The sequence below is a fragment of the Bos taurus genome, chromosome 7 (assembly GCF_002263795.3).
Source record: "Bos taurus isolate L1 Dominette 01449 registration number 42190680 breed Hereford chromosome 7, ARS-UCD2.0, whole genome shotgun sequence".
NCBI classification, from domain to species: Eukaryota; Metazoa; Chordata; class Mammalia; order Artiodactyla; family Bovidae; genus Bos; species Bos taurus.
The window spans coordinates 47840545-47862771 of record NC_037334.1 but is presented as its reverse complement, the minus strand read 5'-3'; positions in this window follow the sequence as shown (position 1 = coordinate 47862771).

Below are 22227 nucleotides of genomic sequence, written 5' to 3'. Positions count from 1 at the left end.
TGTGCATGCTAAGTCGCTTCAGTTGTGTCCAATTCTTTGTGACCCCATGGACTGAATGAAGCCCAGCAGTCTCCTCTGGTTCTCCTGGAGAACCAGGCAAGAATACTGGAGGGGGTTGCCATTTCCTTCTCCAGGGGATCTTCCTGACCCAGGGATCAAACCTGCATCTCCCGTGGCTCCTGAATTGTAGCGGATTCTTCACCACTAAGCCACCAGGAAAGCCCCATGCAGCTGCAGCACCAAAGAAAATGTTCAATTGCTTTGTTCTTGGTCTCTAACTTTGAGCTACAAGAGATTTTCCAGTCCGATGAAATGCAAACTGACATTAAAAACATGTCAGAGAGGTGACAGAGACAAAAGACCTCAATGTCTGAAAATTGAGTCCAATTCTCAGGAGTGTGCCCCTTGCCCCATGTGGACAAATTATTTGAAACATCTATACAGGGATAAAATCCTAAAACAATAGACACAGAAATCCTCTTTGGGTTATTTGGTGGCCATGGAATTTTACTGAATAGAAGTTGCTTTAATGAAGTGGACTTAGAAACTCTGTTGGGAATTTCAAGGCTTTTATCATGGGACTACTATTATGATAAGACAGAGTGAGTGTTCTTTGGGCCATGTACATGGTAGGAAGATGGACATGGTATTTTCTCTCTCATCCCCTTTGCTCGTCTTGTCCCATCCCCTGGAGTGGCTTTTAAGCCACTCCAGTCCTCTCAGAAGAATGAGGGACAGGTTTCATTACTCGTGACAGGTCTATCACTGTGCAACCAAAGTGTTATCCTTTGCTTATTTGTGGCATGCTAACCAAGTCTTCAAATTGCCTAGGAACAACATCATTTCTAACCTTTGGAAATGGCCAAGAAAATAAAGTTGAGCTTTCTAGCTATTTTACAAATAGCCCATTGCAAATAGCTTTGGTTGTAGGCTCCATCATTGCTCATCCATGCTCCATTAAATTCCCCACTCTGCCTGCCCCTGAGTGAACAGCCAATAATTATGTGCATCTTCAGGAAATCAGGACACCAGGTAGGAGCTGATCTTCTCACCTTCAGAATCACCAGGCTTAAGCCCCTTCTCATAATAGGGCTCCATTGAGAACATTGTCTGGATAGAAAGCTAAGCCTCTGCAGTGTGACAAAAACCAAGTCCTGGGCTACCTAGATGGAAGGCTGTCCCATAAAAGAGGTGACATCATTTAAAGTAAGACATGGCTAGAGGTGGTCATGTGGAGTGGATAAAAGCAAGCCTTAATTAGAGACAAAAATGAGCCTGCTGGGTTTGCTTTAGAAATTACGGATAAGGGAATTTCAAAATATAGGCTGTATGGGCTTCCACTCACCAATTCCACTGACTAAATGGATTTCTGAAGCAGCCAACTGGAAATGTAATCTGTATTTCAAGAAAGCAAAATCAGCTTTCATCCGTCAAATTTGGTGATTTAGTGTTTCCACACATGCTAAAGCATGAAAAAGAATAAAATAATTTGAGATCAAAACCTGAAAACAAACAAGGGGATGAAAGCAAAAACAACTGGAACACTTCTCCTTGTCCCAAGCTTCAACAAGCTCTAGGATCTAGTGGTGCGACTTCCATTTTGTTTCATCATCTGTAAAATGCAGATAGTAATAAAATATTAATAAAATCTTCTTCCTTATCAGATTATTGTGAAGATACTATTTAATATAAAATCACACATTAGAATGATTCCTCGCACATAGGAAGCACTCAAAAAATATCAGCTATTGTTGTTGATGTTACTTATATCCTCCCATTCTGTCTGTGCAAGCAAAGACACCTGGGAAAGCCTCACCACAAGCATAGTGTTGCTCGGTGAGCAGGGGGTCTGCACATCGGAATGAATCCAATGTTTACTGGCATCAGCCAAGATGCATTGGCTGTATACACCTATCCGCTTCTTCATTACATGGATGTTACACCCTAACTGCCCAAGGGGTCACACTGGAGATTAGCAAAATCAACTGAACAACAGCAGAGATAACAGTTTTCATTATTTTTTCTAATGACACTTTTTATTAATCTTTAACACTGTTCTTTTAAACAAGAATATGATCCTACTTATGTTCAAGGGCTACTTCAATGTAGATATGATTTCCATATCAATTACAGGGGGTGAACCTACTTTCTCTGAAATATCCTAACATATATACTGCTGATCAGATCAAAGGTTCCTGACTAGTGGTGGTTTAGTCGCTAAATTGTGTCTGACTCTTTGCAACCCCATGGACTGTAGCCCACTAGGCTCCTCTGTCCATGGGATTCTCCAGGTAAGAATACTGGAGTGGGGTGCCATTTCCTTCCCCAGGCTAGTACTGTCAGAGATCTTTCCACGTGTACCATTAGGTATTCACAACAAAACTCTGAGATAGGTACTAGACTGACAAGGCCCAGCTACATCCATTAACTTACCAGAGGACCAGAACTGGTAAGACAGAGAGTGGGGATGTATTGTTTTGTTTGTTTTTTGAGTGATAATTCAATCTAAATGCAGAAGCCCCTCTAGACATTTTAAGTAGAGGGATTAAATATGATGAGCTAAATTACAACATTGTTGGGAGAGCTGGAGGAGCAAAGAGGGGTTCATGCTATGATCCAAAGATAAACTATAGGGAGTAACTGCCCCCCTATCCCCACGCCCCACCCAGAGCCCATCCTTTTTTGATCCATGGCCCTTAACCCTTGAGCTGCCAGTACAGCTAACTCAGGAGCTCATAGACCTCCTTGGCCACTGGCTGATGCCACTGCTACCAGTTCTAGATAAAGAAGTCCATTTCTCCCTGCCTGCACCTAAGTACTCAAGCATTCTCCCACTGGAAGAACATAAAGGAGATCTTCACTGGAAAATGTAGTTTACTGACTTTTCACCCCTATGGAACAGAGGAACAGGTTCCTATGAGTAGAATTCAGGGGGCCCACAAACCTGGATGAGAGAAAATAATTACATCATCATTTTCACTAATTTCTTACTGAAACGTAACATATCTTTAAACTGTGAGCCCAGGTAACTATCCACAGAAAAACTGATAGTACAGTAATATATTTACCTATAGAACACACAGGCATATTTATATAACATTGCGGTTGATGGAATTCCAGTTGAGCTATTTCAAATCCTAAAAGATGATGCTGTGAAAGTGCTTCACTCAATATGCCAGCAAATTTGGAAAACACAGCAGTGGCCATGGGACTGGAAAAGGTCAGTTTTCATTCCAGTCCCAAAGAAGGCAATGCCAAAGAATGCTCAAAGTACCGCACAATTGCACTCATCTCACACACTAGCAAAGTAATGCTCAAAATTCTCCAAGCCAGGCTTCAGCAATATGTGAACTGTGAACTTTCAGATGTTCAAGTTAGTTTTAGAAAAGGCAGAGGAACCAGAGATCAAATTGCCAATATCTGCTGGATCATCAAAAAAGCAAGAGAGTTCCAGAAAACATCTATTTCTGCTTTATTGACTATGCCAAAGGTTTTGACTGTGTGGATCACAATAAACTGTGGAAAATTCTGATAGAGATGGGAATATCAGACCATCTGACCTGCCTCTTGAGAAATCTGTATGCAGGTCAGGAAGCAACAGTTAGAACTGGCCATGGAACAACAGACTGGTTCCAAACAGGAAAGGAGTACGTCAAGGCTGTATATTGTCACCCTGCTTATTCAACTTATATGCAAAGTACATCAGGAGAAATGCTGGGCTAGAAGAAGCACAAGCTGGAATCCAGTTTGCCAGGAGAAATATCAATAACCTCAGATATGCAGATGATACCACCCTTATGGCAGAAAGTGAAGAACTAAAGATCCTCTTGATGAAAGTGAAAGTGGAGAGTGAAAAAGTTGGCTTAAAGCTCAACATTCAGAAAATGAAGATCATGGCATATGGTCCCATCACTTCATGGCAAATAGATGGGGAAACAGTGGAAATAGTGGCTGACTTTATTTTGGGGGGCTCCAAAATCACTGCAGATGGTGACTGCAGCCATGAAATTAAAAGATGCTTACTCCTTAGAAGGAAAGTTATGACCAACCTAGATAGCATATTCAAAAGCAGAGACATTACTTTGCCAACAAAGGTCCATCTAGTCAAGGCTATGGTTTTTCCAGTGGTCATGCATGGATGTGAGAGTTGGACTATAAAGAAAGCTGAGCGCCGAAGAATTGATGTTTTTGAACTGTGGTATTGGAGAAGACTCTTGAGAGTCCCTTGGACTGCAAGGAGATCCAACCAGTCCATCCTAAAGGAAATCAGTCCTAAGTGTTCATTGGAAGGACTGATGCTGAAGCTGAAACTCCAATACTTTGGCCACCTGATGTGAAGAACTGACTCATTTGAAAAGACGCTAATGGTGGGAAAGATCGAAGGCAGGAGGGAGAAGAGGATGACAGAGGATGAGATGGTTGGATGGCATCACCGACTCAATGGCCATGAGTTTGTGTAAACTCTGGGTGTTGGTGATGGACAGGGAGGCCTGGTGTGCTGCGGTCCATGGGGTTGCAAAGAGTGGGACACAACTGAGCGACTGAAGTGAACTGCACGGCTGATATATTTCAATAGTGCATCCCATGTAAAAATCAGTGGCTATTTGATTCATTCCTACATCTCACTATTTAAGGCATTAATAAAGAAGTATATGTATTACTATACCACAATTTATTATTTTATAGTTTCACAGCCAATATAATTTGTTTACTATGAAATCTTATGTGTTTTTTTTTTTTATTTTAATCATTTAAAAATCAATGTTTGAAAAGAAGTTCATGGGCTTCACCAGATGATGAAGGGTTTGGAGTGCAGCAACATTATTTACCCATGTCCAGAAGGACATAGCTGATTCCTAGCAGCAGAGAGAATCTGAAATCTGAACCCCTATCTATCAGACTCCATCAACCCTGATTTAATCATCACACACTACTGGGCTTTGAGAGTAACAGTAATCCTTTTTTGTATGTGGAATACCATCAACAACCTGAAGGTTCCTGGGAATATTCTTGGCATTGATACAGTCTTGAGAATCCCCAGCAAGCACTGGAGGAGTAGTTTTTTCATCCAAAAGACCAGTCCTTTTCAGGGAGGGGAGTCGTCTTTCATCATCTTTGAAGAATTTCGATCTATTTTCCCACACACATTGCCTTTTCAGTTGCAAAGTGCCTTTTCAGGTGACTTCATTAAGACATCTCAGAAATACAGAGCTGACTCCTGTTTTCGTCAGGCAGAGTAATGACATGTACAAAAACTAAAGGTTTGGTGTGCTTAGAGGGAGAAATAAAGATGTCATCTTAAGACTTTTTCCATGAAACATCAAGTCAAAAGGCACCTGTGTGGTGCTTTCTCTTCCGACAGGGCTTCCATCTGTGAGTATGGCTAAAAATATGAATGGCCTGTTTGTCCTCGTGTATCTGAGAATGACATAAATAGAAGAGACCTCATTTAACAGATAAACAGGCCAAAAGAAACACTGTGTCACAGTTAAGGGCTCAACTGTACAGTCAAAAGGACTTGGTTTGAACCCAATTTCTCATCCTACTTGTATAACAAACCCTGCTCAGAGAGTCACTTCATCACAGGTTCATCAACTATAAAGTGACAGGGGCCAGGTGTGGGGATTTACTTCTCAAGACATTTTCTTTTTTTATAACAAATGAGATAAAGTATGAGCTGATTAGCACCCACAATGATTATTAACACAAAAGAGACAAGATTACTCAAGATCGTTAACATATGGTAAAGAGACAGGTTTAAGACCCGGGCTACTGGCTTTTTCCTGCAGTGCTCCTTTATGCATGAAGACTTTTCTATGTGACAATTTTCTATCCTCGAGGACTTGGCTGGGCAGCTGGTGAACTGCGTGGCACATTTTTAGCTTATCCCTAGAGAAGGAAAGAAGTAAAACCACCTTTTATGTTTATGGAACAAGCAGAGACCTCATAAGCAACCAGTTGCTCCTTCCATCCCCAGAAACTGAAAGAGTAACAGCACACCAGCCGAAGACAGACGCGAGGGGAGCTTTTAATCTCCTGCATGTGTGTGTTCAGTCACTTCAGTCCTGTCTGATTCTTTGAGACCCTACGGAGCCCACCAGGCTCCTCTGTCCATAGGATTCTCCCAGGCAAGAATATTGGAATGGGTTGCCATTTCCTTCTCCAGGGGATCTTCCTGACCTGGGGACCAAATTTGCACCTGCCTGCATTTCCTGCATTGCAGGCAGATTCTTTACCCACTGAGCCACCTGGGAAGCCCCAGGTATCGGTTACTTGTATTAAAAAATAATAATAATATACCTCTATGCACTTGACCTTAGTAATCAGATTTTGGACTCTAAGCTCCCTCTGACAAACTGGCCCTTATCTTTTCACATCTCCATGATCCATTTGCAGCACCTGCTCAGCCAAGGCTTGTGTTCAAATCATAATCATCTTGGCAAACTCATTTCCAGGTGACTCAACAGAGATTTGAGAGGTGACATGTTCACAAATTGTCCTGTCACTCACCTGGGGCTCCCTTTACCACCCCCTTGGCTGGTCAGGCTTAGAGAAGAGCACCTCCAACAAAGACCAGGGCCTCGGGGACTCACAGTACAGGGGACAGACAGCACAGGCCACAAACTGACAAATCCAGGCTTCTGGGGAGCATCAGGCAGGAGGGCTGATCTTCATGGAAGAGGGAGTTAGGGAGAGCTGCCTGGGGGGAATTATGCTGAGGAGCAGCTCAGCAGGTGCAGAAAAGGATAAAAGCCAGACAAAGGAGACAGCCTACAGAAAGGCCCAGGGGTGAGAGTAAGACTGGGTTCAAGAAAAGAACAATTCTATGAGATTCTGTGATTGGTGGACAGTCAGTAATCTTTTTACTTAATACTCTGATACCAGAAAGAATTTGTTTATTCTATGCTGAGATGGATCCAGCCTTTTTCAGAGCAGAAGAATTGCTTTTGCAGACTTCCAGCAGTGATGAGCTGGAGAAGGCAATGGCACCCCACTCCAGTACTCTTGCCTGGAAAATCCCATGGACGGAGAAGCCTGGTGGCTGCAGTCCATGGGGTCGCTAAGAATAGGACACGACTGAGCAACTTCACTTTCACTTTTCACTGTCATGCATCGGACAAGGAAATGGCAACCCACTCCAGGGTTCTTGCCTGGAGAATCCCGGGGACAGGGGAGCCTGGTGGGCTGCCGACTATGGAGTCACACAGAGTCGGACACAACTGAAGCAACTTAGCAGCAGCAGCAGCAATGAGCACTCCACAGCTGCTGAGGTTTGTGTGAAGCATAGCAAGGGCCTTAAAAGAGACCCACCAGGCTGGGCCGGGCAGCAGGGTAGACTCTCAGTACACTTACCACCCAATGAGAATGAATCAGGCAGGAAAAAGACAATATTCCCTCTGATACAGCCACCAAGACACTTCCCAATAGAGGGTCTGACCAGAGGTGGGACTGAATTTCCCCCAGGCATTCCACTTACTCTCTCAAGTTCTTGATAGCCAAGGGCAAGAGAATGAGTCAGCATTAGGGTTCAGTTTTTATTGATTCAGCCTAGTGTGGCAATCATTCCAGTTTTCCTGGGACTCGGGACTTCAGAACATGGGAAGAAAGGTGGTAGGAGGGTGCCAGATAAACCAGAAAGAGGTGGTCACCCTAGTTCAACCTACGACAAATGCACCTATTCTGTGCTGGGCTCCTAGGGCCTAAAAATACGGAGATGGATAAAACACAGTTCCCACCCTCAAGAATTTCACGGCATAAGGGAAAAACAAACGGGCAACCAAAACAAGTCCTGGGCCCAAAGCGTAACCCTGTTTCATTAAGTGGCGAATTCAAAGAAATGAGTTCAACGATTAAAATTAAAACACAGTTCTAATTTCTACTCATGCCTCTCACCATATCACCGGAGATCCAATTTACCATCCACACTCCCCTTTTTTTGTTAATCCCCCTTTCATCTCATCTCATCTCCAAATTCCTCTAAACCTCAATGTAGTTGAGCCTCTGGGGCCATCCTTGCACCTAGCTCCCTCCCCAAGGTTTCCTGGCACCCCAAATGCAGGTGTCTTCTGCCTTCTCCCTTCCCTAAACATGTAACACCATTTCCCAACTAGAAGCGGCTGCTGGAACAAAGCTTTCTCCTGGGTCATTTCAGAAAGGCCAGAGACCCCAATAACTCCAGAGCTGCAGTCTTCTTGGCCCAGAGAGGAGCAGAGAGATTGTTTTCTCATGTGATTGCTTTTCTTGCAAAAAATTCTCCACCACATTTCACTCACATAAGCAGATCATTTCCAACTGCTCTGAAAAGGGCTGTGCTGAGGGCAATGTGTGTACAGGGAGGTGTGCAGCCGCAGAGGTGGGCATTAAGCTCAAGAACAAAGAAGAAACTTGGTTGCTGGAACCAAGTCAGGCTCGTCCTGCATATTGGGCTTTCTTACTGTTTTAAACCCAGAGGAACTGTGTGTTGGGGTGCAAGTATGGCATGGGGTCAAGGCCGGGGCCGGGGGGTTTGAAATGAGGCTTTAAGGCTGCATCCATCCAACTCACTAGCAAATGAGGTTATACACAAAGTGAAATGCACAAAGCAATCCCTTGGTCCTCTATTCTCTGATCCACTTAAGAACAATAGCTTCTTACAGGGGAATCAGGGGTAGGGGATAGTTAGGTCTGCAGGGGGCCATCCATTTGGTCACCAGAAATGTGGGTTAATTCTGTCCCTGAAGGAACAGAACCTCACTATAGTGAGTGCTAGCAATATATTGTTTGGGTGGGGAGAGAGCATCATTGTATTAATAGTTCATTAACAAATAGTTCAAGGCTCTTTGTCATTGACCTTTATGGAACATCATAACTGTAAGGCTTCACAGACTGATATGCAGCCAAACTACCTGAGTTGAAATCTGCAATTTGTGGGATTTTGAAAAAGCTATTTCACCTCTCAGTGCCTCAGTTTCTACCTCTGGAAAACAAAAACAATAATACTACCTACCTCATAAGAATATTCAACAGGATAATATCTGCAAAGTACTTAGAACAGTGCCTGGTACATAGGAAGCATCACAAAAGTATTTGTTAAGTTACTATCAATTTCAGTATTAACACCATTTAATTGGTACTTACTGTGTGCCAAGCACTGTTCTCACAATGAACGATTCTTTCCAAAAGGCAGGCAGTTTAAAATGATCTCTTGTTTACAGCTAAGGAAACTGAAGCTCCAAAAGGAAAGTAATTCACCTAGATCACATGGTTGATAAGTGACAAAATCAGAAGCCAACTCCAGGCTGCCTGACTCTGAAGCCCATGCCCTGGGCTCTTTTGCCATCCTGATTCTCCAAATCAAGTTCTGGAGAACTATCCCTTCAAGAGGTTGTCTAAGATCTGTCTCCCCATCAACGTCCCCCCAAAATCTGGGGCTGGGCAGGTGGAGTGTCAGGCAGGACTCCGCTGCCTAACAATTAGCACATGCTCCTGGGATGGTGGGAGCCACGCCACCATTTCTGCTGGAGCCATCTGCTCCACTCCAGCCTCTGGCTCAGGAGAGTCCCTCCCCGGGAAGCACTCCTGTCTTCAGTGCCAAGTGATTCAAAGAAAACCTGAGCTCCTGGAGCCTGCTCTCCTCTGGCCAGGCCTCCTTTCCTGGGAAAGGAAAACCACCTTTGACTCCGGGGACAACTCAGAGAGACTCGGGCAGGGCAGAGGACAAGGTGATCCCTCGACCTAACACCACAGCTATGTCCACAGATCAGCAGTAAGAACAGTAACTATAACAACATAACAACAAATGTAGTGGTTATCACACATGGAAATGTGAGCTAACTGAAGGGGTTATTGTGAGCAGGGAGCTATTTTGAACAACTGACCAACTGACATGCATCATCTCATATACACCTCACAATAACCCTAAAACATTGTTAATACACCCATCTTACAAATATGAAACTCAGATGCAGAAACAAAGTTATAATACTTGTCAAGGCCCTAGAGCTAGTGAGTAGTGAAGCAGGGGAGAGGGCCCAGGTCATCTGATTCTAGAATCTGTAAGTCTCCTCTCTCCTGCTCCAGAAGACCTGACCAAGTTGAGGTGCTTACAAGGCCATTTTCCCCTTTAGTCTGTGCATCTAACTTCTAAACAATATGTTTCGTTTCTTTGACCCACCACTGACCCTGCCCTTGTCTTCCTGGCTGGTTTGAAACTGCCAGAGAATTCTTCAGAGCTCATCAAACTGAAGTGTGGAGTGTCCAAGCAAATAATGTTTCAGAGAGAATTGAGTTAAATGATTGAGTCTGTTCCAAAGAGAGAAACTGTACACTCCAGTACTCTTGCCTGGAAAATCCCATGGATGGAGGAGCCTGGTAGGCTGCAGTCCATGGGGTCGCTAAGAGTCTGACAGGACTGAGCAACTTCACTTTCACTTTTCACTTTCATGCATTGGAGAAGGAAATGGCAACCCACTCCAGTGTTCTTGCCTGGAGAATCCCAGGGACGGGGGAGCCTGGTGGGCTGCCGTCTCTGGGGTCGCGCAGAGTTGGACACGACTGAAGCGACTTAGCAGCAGCAGCAGCAGTAGCAAAGCTCCCCCTGGAAAACATCAGGCCAGCTGTGCAAGCTCAGCAGTCTGCTAGAATCCTGCTCCTCCACGCCATGCCTGCCTTTCTTCCCCAGTGTCTCTGTATGTGTGTGCAGTCAGTTGTGTCTGACTCTGCAACCCCATGGACTGTAGCCCGCCAGGCTCCTCTCTCATGGGACTCTCCAGGCAAGAATACTGGAGTGGGTTGCCATCCTCCTCCAGGGGACCTTCCTGACCCAGGGATCGAACCTGCATCTCTTGTGCTTCCTGCATGGGCAGGTGGATTCTTTACCACTGCGCCACCTGGACTCTGCCTATCGCCCACAAGGGCCGATGCCAGGAGCCGGCGTGAGGACCTCCACCCATGGCAAAGGTCATGAGGAAGGAGGCTCGACATACGCAAAGGTGGGATCGAGCCTCAGGAGTCCCCCTGGAAATTCTCAAGCATCTACCCCCAAAACCAGAGTCTGCCTACTTTACTACTTTGTGCTCTCACCTACACCTCTGACTTTACGGGGGGCTGTCCCCCACCACCTCTTTCGGAGAAGGAGTTAACTTAGAGCTCCAGTTAATAATCATTCCTGGGCATGATAGGAGTGTTTCAACCTACAAACTCCTCTGAAGGTTCTCTAGCCTGCCTGACAGGCTTGTCCGGCCACACGTGATTGCTCCCAGCCTCCCAGCCATGAGAGGCATGAGATGCTTTAAACCTTCTAAAAACAGGTTCTTTAGAAGTTAGAAAACTATTAGCATAAGTATAGTGGGCTGATTAGAAATTGTATTGGTGAAGGGTTTTTCATTTGTTGAGCCAATGTTTACTGCTAAGTCTCCACATCCCCTGCCCTTATACACATTAATGAATATATAGAAGAAATAAGTATTAACCTTTGATATTAATCATGTTAGACATTAGGCTAAGTAAATTCTTTCCTTAATTAAAACCCACTACACCCTCACCCTATAGGAATGTAACTTTATTTGGGTGGCATCTGTTTTAAGAATAATCACCCCTGGAGAAATAAGTGTTGACTGACCACTGTCACAAGGAGAGAGTCATAAATTGTCAGCAGGCCCCCTCGCCAAAAGATGATGTAACACCCCTAAGACCTCTGTATACATCTGTATGAAGCACCTGACTTTAATAAAAGTCAGAACTGCTGACCCCACGTGACTTTTGTATAACATTTCAGTGTATAAAAACAGACCCTGGAAAATAAAGAATTGGGATCAGTTCCTCGGAAGACTGGTCTCCCCATGTCGTTCTTTCTCTCACCTTCTGGCTGAACCCCCATCTGGAACGTGGAGGCTCGTCAAGCCTACTAATTATGCCTGGGCTTCTAAGATCTGACCGGGGAGGCCTTAGTGTCTCCTCTGCTTCGGGAGAACAGGAGGATGCCTGCGGCCTACATAGGTGACGTAAATTCCTTGCCTTGGAATTTTATTAGCTTTCCACATAAACCAAGTTATTCAGCCTCTTTTCTCCACTGAATTTTCCTGCTGAGCTATCCTCATTCTATTACTCTTTATATCTCTAATTAATATTGAATTAAAGCTATCATATCCTGATTGCCGAAGCCGTCTCCCCTTCGAGTTCCCTGGATCCACGGGGGCTGGACCCCGGCAGGCCTCATCAGGGCACTTGGCCTGGCAGTGGCCCTGGGCTGAGAGGTATGACTCTAGCTTGCACCCTCCGCTTTCTCCACACTACCTTGGCCTATGCGGTAGACACCTTTGCTCTTCTGCTGGTCCACACTGCGAGGGTTCTGCCCGGGGCTTTCCTGGCAGTACTGGGCCACTCTGTAGCCTGAGTATCTGACTTTGGCCCCCTCAGCCTGGTATGTTTAGAAATGGATGGTTTGACCCCGTGGTGATGGCCACAAACTGCTGTCTATGATAAATCAGATCATTCTCCAAAACAAGGAGGAGCCCACCAGTCATAGGAGCAGTCTTCACAAGCAGCTTCTCTTAAGACACAACCACTAAGGGACTTCCTCCTCTCCCCTCAGAGCCAGCACTCCAATTCCTTGCTTACTCTCCTGGGAGGCCCCAAGGTTGGGCAACTTATGGTTAAGAACAAGAGATTTGAAACCAGATAAAACAAGTTCCAATTCCAGCGAGGCCATGTGCTGATCACATGACCTCAAACAAGTTGCTTTGCTTCTTGTTGCTTCTCTGAACCTCTGTTTCTTCACTTAGAAAATGGAGAAAATAATATACCCTACTTCAAAGAGTTGCTGCAATGATTGAGTGATTTAATGACCACAAAGAAACTAGCACAAGGCTGGAACAGAGTTAGCACACAAAGCTGATATCCATCCATTTCATGCTGGTTGATAACTTCTCAAGGTGTCCAGCTCCTCACGTGGGTTGGTGACTGGTAAGTCTACATTTTCATTACTCACTGCCCCCTGGGCCTCCATGTGTGCAGGTACAGATACTCAAGCTTCAAAACATCTACAAAAGACTCCTCCTCTCCTCTTCCCAAATTAGTGTGACCCATAAGACCTTCACCATTCCTGTCCCTGACACACATAGCTTTAACTCTCACTCCACAGGACAAGTTACATTTTTCCAGAAAGAAAATGGTTACGTTTCATGCTTCTGTACCTTTGTGTGGCTTTCTCCTCTGCCTGGAATATCTTTGCCTAGTTTCTTGGGCTAACTTATTCCCACTGCTTTTCATTTGAGCACCTCTCTCTCTCTCTCTCTGAAAGTCTCCCCTGACATCCCCTCCTTCCCATCCCAAGCTGGGTTGGGTGACTTCTTATGAGCTTCCTTAGACCTTGTCCTTCTCCCATCATTGCCAGTATCACACTGAATCAGAATGGCCTATGTGGCAGGTAAGTATCTCAGTCTACAATCTAAATTGTCCACACACACACACATATACACACACACAAAACCCACCTTTCCTCTGTTGCCTGATAATTGAACTTAATTTCCTTTCAAGCTCCGAAATCTTAATCTCAGCCACATCGGGTAATATTAGTTAATTTTAAATTTTCTCAGGCCGTTTGGCCCCACTCCCCATCCCCCCACTTCCCCAGCTTGAGTCTGGGCTCTGAGCGTCTCATACAGTGCTGAGGCACCCATGGGGTAGGGAGAGAGATGGGTGCGACATCTGCTCCTCAGTTGCCATCATTACCTCAGCTGACATTGGTAACTCACGTTGGCATCTGCTGACATGAAGCCCAACCCACCTCTGATCCTTTGTCATCGTTCTGTAGAGGTCTCAGCTCTGGCCCACGATCTGCCTCTCCAAGTCTAGCATTGCCGGGTTCCTTCTGTGTCTCTCTGGGCACAAGGGAATCAGTTTCCTGTTCTACATGCAATGCTGGGCCCTAAGAGGCCGTCTCAAGGCCACAGCCCCATTTCCACTGCCCCGTGCCCTTGAGTGTCAAGGAACAACGCAAGGAGTCCTGTCATCTTCCCAGTCTCCACCAAGAAAATTAAGTGCACGCACCCTCCTTCCAGGCTGTCCCCAAACCCACCTGGACGTCCTGGCAGTTCTCTCACCATCCTCCCTGGAACTCAACCCTGAGTCACGGACCCCATCTAAGGGAACAGTCCCCATATGCCACCAGCATCCTCTTCTACTGCACTCCCTTCCATTCTCCTTTAGACCAGAAAATGCGGATCTTTTACAGAGCAGGGGGGAAAAATCCCAAACTCTGATTGGTTTTATACCTTCTAGCCTCTGAGTCTCTTCAAGGCAAAGGTTTTTGGAACCCCATATTCCTAAGCTTTTGGAAGCCCCAAGTCTTTCCTTTGAAACTACTGTCTATGCCTTGATGTTTCAAACAAATTTTGAAACTCAAAAGCAACTTCATTGCTATCATTCTGTGTTCTTCTGTAAAAACCCTTCCTTGAGGCAAAGAATGCCTCAAGGTCTAATTTGAATAGGGAAGTGCCTTAGGACCAAAAAAAAAAAAAAAAAAGTCCTTTCCTGAGGCAAAGAATGCCTCAAGGTCTAGTCTGAATAGGAAATGTGCCACAGGACCCCCCCCCCCCCCCCCCCCTACAAAAAAAAAAAAAAAAAAAACTATCCAGACACAGTAGTGAATACATCAAAACAGCATCTCACTCCTCTTAATTTGTTCTATTGTACACAAAACTGAGCTCTCTTTCTGAAAGCAATTACTTCATTTATTTCACTAATACTTAGCACATGCTCAATAAATTTTAGTTGACTAAATAATACATCTATTTCTGTTCACAGTGTTTGGAATTTCAGAAAATAAACAACATACTGGACTATCAACTAGAGTGTGGAAAAGTGGTGCAGAAGTAACAAAGCTCTCTTCAGCTGAATGGTAAAGCCAACTGAACAAATCATCTTGACTCTTCTGAGAGACACTTTGCCCCCAGCATTTACTAAGCAGTTATATGATCAGACACTGTTAGATATTTTACATACATTATCTCATTTACCTCTATCTTGGGGCTTCCCCTGGAGAAGGGAATGGCAATCCACTCCAGTATTCTTGCCTGGAGAATCCCATGGACAGAGAATCCTGGCGGCTACAGTTTGTGTGGTCGCAAAAAGTCAGACACGACTAAGCAACTAACACTGGGGCTTCCCAGATGACACAGTGGTAAAGAATCAGCCTGCGATGCCGGAGACCCAAGAGACACAGGTTCAATCCCTGGGATCAGAAGTTCCCCTGGAGTAGGAAATGGCAACACACTCCAGTATTCTTGCCTGAGAAATCCCATGGACAGAGGAGCCTGGTTGGTTACAGTCCATGGGGCCACAATGAGTGGAACACAACTGAGCATGCATGTGAGAGGCACTCGATCTTAGAAACAAGAATGTGGAATCTTCTGGGCAGTAACACCTAGTGCTTGAGGCTTAGTTTTTTCACTAGAAATACAAAGGCTCTTCTTTCCCACAGAATAGCCATCAAGCTCAAAGGCTTATCAGTCCAGGTATAGTGAGAGGGGAGAACATAGGAAGCTACAGGAAATGAGCATCTTTCCCGGCATCTGTGGCTCTGACCTCATTAGATCTGCAAGTGAGAAACCAGGGAACATATTTATCATCTCATGTTTTGTATTACCACCCTCGTACTGAGATAAATTCATGGAAGTTAATACAGGGAAACTGGCAATAATTTCAGGAAGGCTCTTGGAAACCTCATATTGCCTTTGCCCTGAGGCTCATAATTTGACTTTCAATCAACGGAGCTGAAATACATGGCATGAAAATTTTATAGCGAAAGGAAAATGTGAGTGCCAGGAGGTAACCTCCTTTATGAGTTAATTATTTACTTTTAAAGGGAAAATATTACAATGTAAATCACAGGTGCATTGTTGCTCAGGGTCTGGCTGGAGTGTGGAGATGACTATGCTCTCTGAAATCAAATGGGGTCATTTATCCAGATTCATCCTAAAGTGCCTGCTGTCCAGGTGTACTGCCCAAGTGGAAACTAAGAAGGAGGCAATGCGGTGCAGGGGAATCACCACTCAACACAGACAAAAGGCTTGAGCTCAAGCCAGGACCCTCTTGCCTCACTTGCTAAGTCACTTACGACCTTGATCCTATTTCCTCATCTTCTGGGGATAACAATACTGACTCTATAGCAAATGGTTGCAGGGAGGACCAAATTAGTTGATAGAAGTGAAAGAACTTTGTGAAGCATCATGCCCTTGTGAAACGAGAGAAGGTAACCTGGCTAACAGATTTATGCTTCCCATCCCTCTTGTAGAAATAGAGAATACGGAGAACAACACTGGACAGCAGTCCTACAGTGCTCACCATGTACAAGTGCCGTTCTGTGGGATAGCTGATATTAACTTATTTAGTCCTCAAACAACTCACTGTGGTAGGTTCTACTATTATTCCCATTTATAGATAAGGAAACAGAGTCAAGGAGAGGCTCAGTCACTGGTCTAGGAAAGTAAGCTGTAAAGCTGAGATTCTGAGGAAGGCCTACCTGGCTCTAGAATCTCTGCTATTAATAGCCTTGGCAAGGATGTCCTCCAGGATTCCCAGGTGGCTCAGTGGTAAAGAATCTGCCTGCCAATGCAGAAGACAGAGATTCGATCCCTGGGTCAGAAAGATCCCCAAGAGGAGGGCACGGCAACCCACTCCAGTATCCTTGCCTGGGAAATTCCAGGATGCAGGAGCCTGCCCACAGGGTCTACAGTCCATGGGGTTGCAAAGATTTGGATGTGACTTAGTGACTGAGCAAAGATGTCTTCCGGTCTACCTTCAAGTGTCTGCTCAGACATTTTTATCCTTTGATCTTACTGCAAAGCCATACTTCTTTGGGCCATAAAACGTCTAAAAGAAGTACATCTCTCCAGAACAGAGTCTGCCTTGGGATCTGGTGCTTCTTCCCCACTTATTATTATATTATGTATCTTACAAAGATTAATTCCTGCTTTTCGGTCCTCCCTCTGCCCTCTAAGCTCATGCAGAGCAAGGTGAGCCCCTTTCGCATGGAAGCGGTTCAAATACTAAAGATAATCCTCAACTCTACCATGAATCTCTTCTAAAAGCTAAATGACTCTTCAATTCTTTATCCCTTTATAGAATAGTCAAAGGAGTTTTCCAGATGCTCACTGCCCACTTCTGTATTCCTCTGATATTCTCCCCTAGAAATAGGCTGTCTATGACTGGACTTACAATTGCAAGGGCAGTCTGTCCAGGACAGAGATTAGGACTGCCATTTCCTATAGCCGTGACCCCACCCACTAAATCACAGCTAAAAATCATGCTTTATTTTCCCATGCTGCTATAGCCATCTGAGCTCAGCTTCCCTCCAGCCTGGTGTTTGAAAATCTTAAGGTATGAAAATTCTTTCTGCAGAGAACAACTTTCCTGACTGAGGAAGGCTCAGCCAACTCCCATCACCCAGAGACCGATTATTATGCCCTTAGATTACTCTGCTCTAGTATTATTCCTCTCATTCTCCTTTATAAATTCTTTTTTTCAACTTCTCTAGACATTCATTCATTCAACAAATATTTATGGAGAGTCAACCAAATAGCTGATACTCCAGAAGCTGGGTCAAAACATATTAGGACTGTTTAGTAGTTCTGAACAAGGTAGAGACTCAGTACATTATTTGGAAGCCTTTAGGAAATCTACATAGATCTGATTCATTCAGACTCTCCCTCTCTCTCTACTTATACAAATATGATTGTACCTTGACTTAGAGCAAGTGTTCAATAAGCCTTTGGTGAATTGAATTAAAGGTTATAGAGGTATGATGTACATATGTATGATGATCCATGATGTGTCCAAGTGTCTATAGCAAGGAAGACAAGGCAGAAGTGTATCCACCTTACTTTGTAGGTTCTAACATTTACGTTTTCAGCTTGCAACTGCATTGAGAGAGTAAGAAATTAGGTAATTATCAAAACAGTATCTAAGTAAAGAGAATCATTTGTAGATTTTCTCAAGGACAACCTTTATTCTGGCTCTTTAGCTGTTGACTTTGGAGAGATGTTGTGTACCAAATGGTTTAATAATTTTCACAGATGAAGGTCTTCTTTGATTTCTCTAGTTGTTTATGACTTTTTTGTGTGTAATAAATTGTTTAATTATCAGCCAAGAATGAATGGTGGAATTGTTGTAAAGTCTATTTATACTTATAAAAAGTTATAAACAATTATAAATGATTTTTTTAGGCTTTGACTTTTCATAGAATTTGCCTCTCCCCTTATATACTGCATCACTTATCTACTGCTGTATCTCATACCACTCCAAAACTCATTTAAAACAACAGCCATGCTGAAGTTCACAATATGGGTTGGCTGAGCTCTGTGTGGATAACTTGGGTTTGTTCCACACTGAATCAGCTGGGAAGACTCAGTTAGCAGCAAAAATCCAAGAAAGCTTCATTCAAGCCTGGGAACTTGGTGCTGGCAGAGGGCAGGGGTGCCTCAGTTCCTTTCCAGGTGACCTCGTGCTCCAAGTGGGCTCTCTGGAGCAAGATGGCCTGGATTTCTTTACATGATGATTGGGTTTTGAAAGTAAAAGTGGAAGCCATAAGGCCTGTTAAAGGTCTGGGTTGCAAAATTTCAGAATATCACTTCTACTACATTCCTCTTAGTCAAAGCAAGCCCCAGGGTCAATCCAGTGTCAACGGGTAGAGAAACAGACTCCACCTCTTGATGGCTGAGACAGCAAGTCACATTGCAAAGTGGTATAGACACAAGAAGACATTATTTTAAGGACTCCACTACATGTAGCCTGGCCAAATAGATGGAATGATATCACTCAGATGATAGTAAGAGGGACTCTGCCAAATCCTGATGAGAGGTGACCTGGAGCATTTCATCAAGCATGCCCACCAGAATCAAAGCAGTCAAAAAGGAGTGATATGACTGAAGAAGGTCTTCCTTGAGGTCCACCCTGATGAGTGGACTGAAATAAGGGCTATTTTTAAGAGCCCAGTACATGCGCTTGGCAGCCTGACAGCCACGGGTTCAAATTCCAGTTTTGCTATTTGCTAGTATTGGCAAGTTCGTCACCTCTATGATCCTTTTTTTTCTCAAGCACAAAATAGGCATAATATTATTAGGGGCCTCCCAAGGGTTTTTGTGAGAATGAAACAAAATGCTTCAGATGAAGTGCTTAGCACAGAACCTGGTAACAAGTGAGTACCTACTGAAGGACAGCCCCCATTTCACTCAGAATGTAAGTTTTCTCTTCTAATGAAAATGTGCCTCCTATCTCCATGGTAGAAGGAAGGCTGGGCTTTACTTGGCAAGAAAGCAAGAGTGAGATCCAAAATACTGAACAACCTGTTTGGCCCAGGACTAGCCATGCAGAACTACAGCCAGTCTTAGGGCTCTGCCGTGCTGAGCATTAACCCTTTAGTTTCTGGATTGGGAGAGATTTAGGAGATCTCGGGCACAATGCCAGGGCAAGCAGGGTGGCATGGAAGCCTATGAAGGGCTTGGAGCAGTGGCTATGTACCAGTAAATACAGAAGGAGTCCAATCTTATAACCCCAAGGATGGCGACACAAGTGTGGACCAGCTAAAACAAGAGCCTTACCTAGGCCAAGAAGTGCCAAGGCCCCTCTTCTGCAGATAGTTTGCTTAGTACAGCCAGCCTGGAAGAGAGGAGCCAAAATTGTATCCCTCCTGCCTGAAGGACTGGGGTCTAAAAACCAATTGATACGCAGCAATGATTCCAACCAGGGAACAAAAGTACAATTCTACAAATTACATCCAATGGTCTGGCAGCCAGTGCTGAAAGATAAACAGCAGTCAAGAAATAGCAAGAGATGCTGAGCATCAGAGGGACCAGGAAAACAGTGTGTGAAAGTTCCGATACACATGGACACTTGTAAGGCAGGAACATAAAGTTTGCAGCTACAAGTACCATAAGCCAGACCAACCAAAGAGGTGGTACTCTTTAAACTGAGAAAATGAAAAGAGAAGGGGGTTCCTCAAAAAATATCTACACAACTGCTGTTAGTCCAAAGGTCTGTGCTTAGTGCTGTGGGGGCCAAAGCAGTGACATTACCCCTGCCTTAGTGGGGCTCCTGTGCACAGGGACCAAAGAGCCCACTGCCCCAGCCTGAGGTGGGGGCACCCAGAGAGCCCGGTGACTGCGATGATGAGAAGAAGGAAGCTGAAGGGTGGACCCCAGAGAGAACGGGCAGAGAGACGAATGGGTGGACAGGCTCTCGGCAAGAATACAGTAAGTGGGGGAGGAAGCCTGTCTGGCTAGGCCTTGGAGGTCCAGGCAACGGAACAACCTTATGAGGAATTCACCAAGTAACCAGAGTAAAAGCCTCCTAAGCCAACCAAATAAGTCCCTATTTCCCAAACCTACAGTCAAGACCCTTCATAATTTTGGCTCCAACTTACTGTAGAGGCATCAACCCCCACAAAGTGGAATTGCCTGGAATGGGGAAATGAATAGCACATACTTCATGGGTGGTTATGAGGGGTAAGAAAGTTACTGCGTGTGTGAAGCGCTCAGCACGGAGCCTGCTCCTGGTTGCCCGCAAACATGATGATCCTTTCTGCCGCCGGTACTGTTAGTACTTGTACACTGCACAGTGCTGTCCAGTCACTCCAAGTCACATTCCCGTGAGGTGTCTGCCATCTTCTCATTCCTCAAAGCTACTGCATTGGCTAGCAGAGTCCTGATTTCCTCACGAAGTTCTGTAGGAATGAACTGAGATTAGAATCATTGTGTTTAGCTCAGTGTTTAATAAGAACTATTTGTTCAGTAAATGTTCCCTGACATTATGTTATTGTTGTTGTTGATGATGTTTAATGCCCAGTTTAAAAAAAAAAAAAACGGTTTCCTTTTCTGTTTGTTTCCAAACCAGCTTGCCCATTGCCGGTTGACTAGGGAGTATGCAATGCCTTTCCACGTTTCTCATCGGCCTGTCTCATACACCGCCAGTGTTAAAGCTTTCCCAGGCCCCACACTCCTCTTCAGTTCCTGCATGCTCTGTAAATTCCCTGACAACTTCTGCCTTCCTCTTCTGAAGCCTCAGAGCATCAATTGTCAGGATAATTCACTTGGCAATTAGTCATTCTGTACCTTGTCACAGCTCCCTACTGCAGTTAAACCGATGATGCTGATCTGTCTTATCCCTTTCTGTTGCCTGTGTCCCCACCACACCACCAACTTTTGGGTGTTCCTGAAACACCAAGTCCAATATCCGGCACCTAAGAAGGAGTTCGATGTATTCATTTGGAGAATGAGATGAGATATGGTAGTGACTTGAAGAGTTGAGAGCAAAGTGCCTGTGAAATGTTCTGGGATGATTATAAAGAAATTTGCAAAAAGAGAATCAGCACTTCAGTTGATCAAAATGTCTACTTCAGGGGGTCTGTATGGATAGAGTCTAAGCAGGTGGTTCACACCTATGTGTTGCTCATTTTCCAGGCTGCTCCCAAATGAAACTGAGTCCCAGTGAGCCCCTGTGAATTCACAGCACAGCTCCCAGAAACGGTTTGCTAGCCAAGGGAAAATGGCACCCTTGGGCCTGACTTAATCATCCTTTTGAAACTGGGGAGAAATGAACTCTTGCTTCATACCTTGTGACCGTCTCCCTTACCTGGGAGCCTATTCATTAAGTAAGGACACTGAGCACCTAACCAAGTACAGACAGTAACACAGGACCAAGAAGAATGAGTCACAGACCCTGGCCTGAAGGGGCCAAGGGACTGCAGGGAGGAGTTCGCACACGAACAACAGACTCTTGCTCAACCAGTACCAACTGCCAGAACCCACCTACGTCAGGTCCCAGAGTGCAAGAGGGCAGAGAAGAGGCAGACAGTCCATGTGAACCTCCAGGCCATTCTCCTGCCTTTCACCAGCAATCCCTTCCCCACCTCCAAGACCCATTCCAGTACCGACCCCTGCTGTAGGCTTTTTCTGTATTTTCCGGTCACAGAAAACTGCTCCCCTCTCAGGATCATTCAACCCTTTTGGTCAAAACCTGTCGCTTCCAAACTAACCCACAACATTCTGCATTGATGTAAAAAGTCCCAAGGTTTACTTTCAGGTTCATAAGAGGCTGAAGTAAGTGTGAGTCTGGGAGCACAACCAAAACATCCAATTGCAAATATTTATGTTCATCAAAGTGGCCAGGTTGATTGACTGTGGTGTTGTTGTTATTCAGTCACTATGTCATGTCCCACTCTTTGTGACTCTGTGGACTGTGGTCCACCAGGCT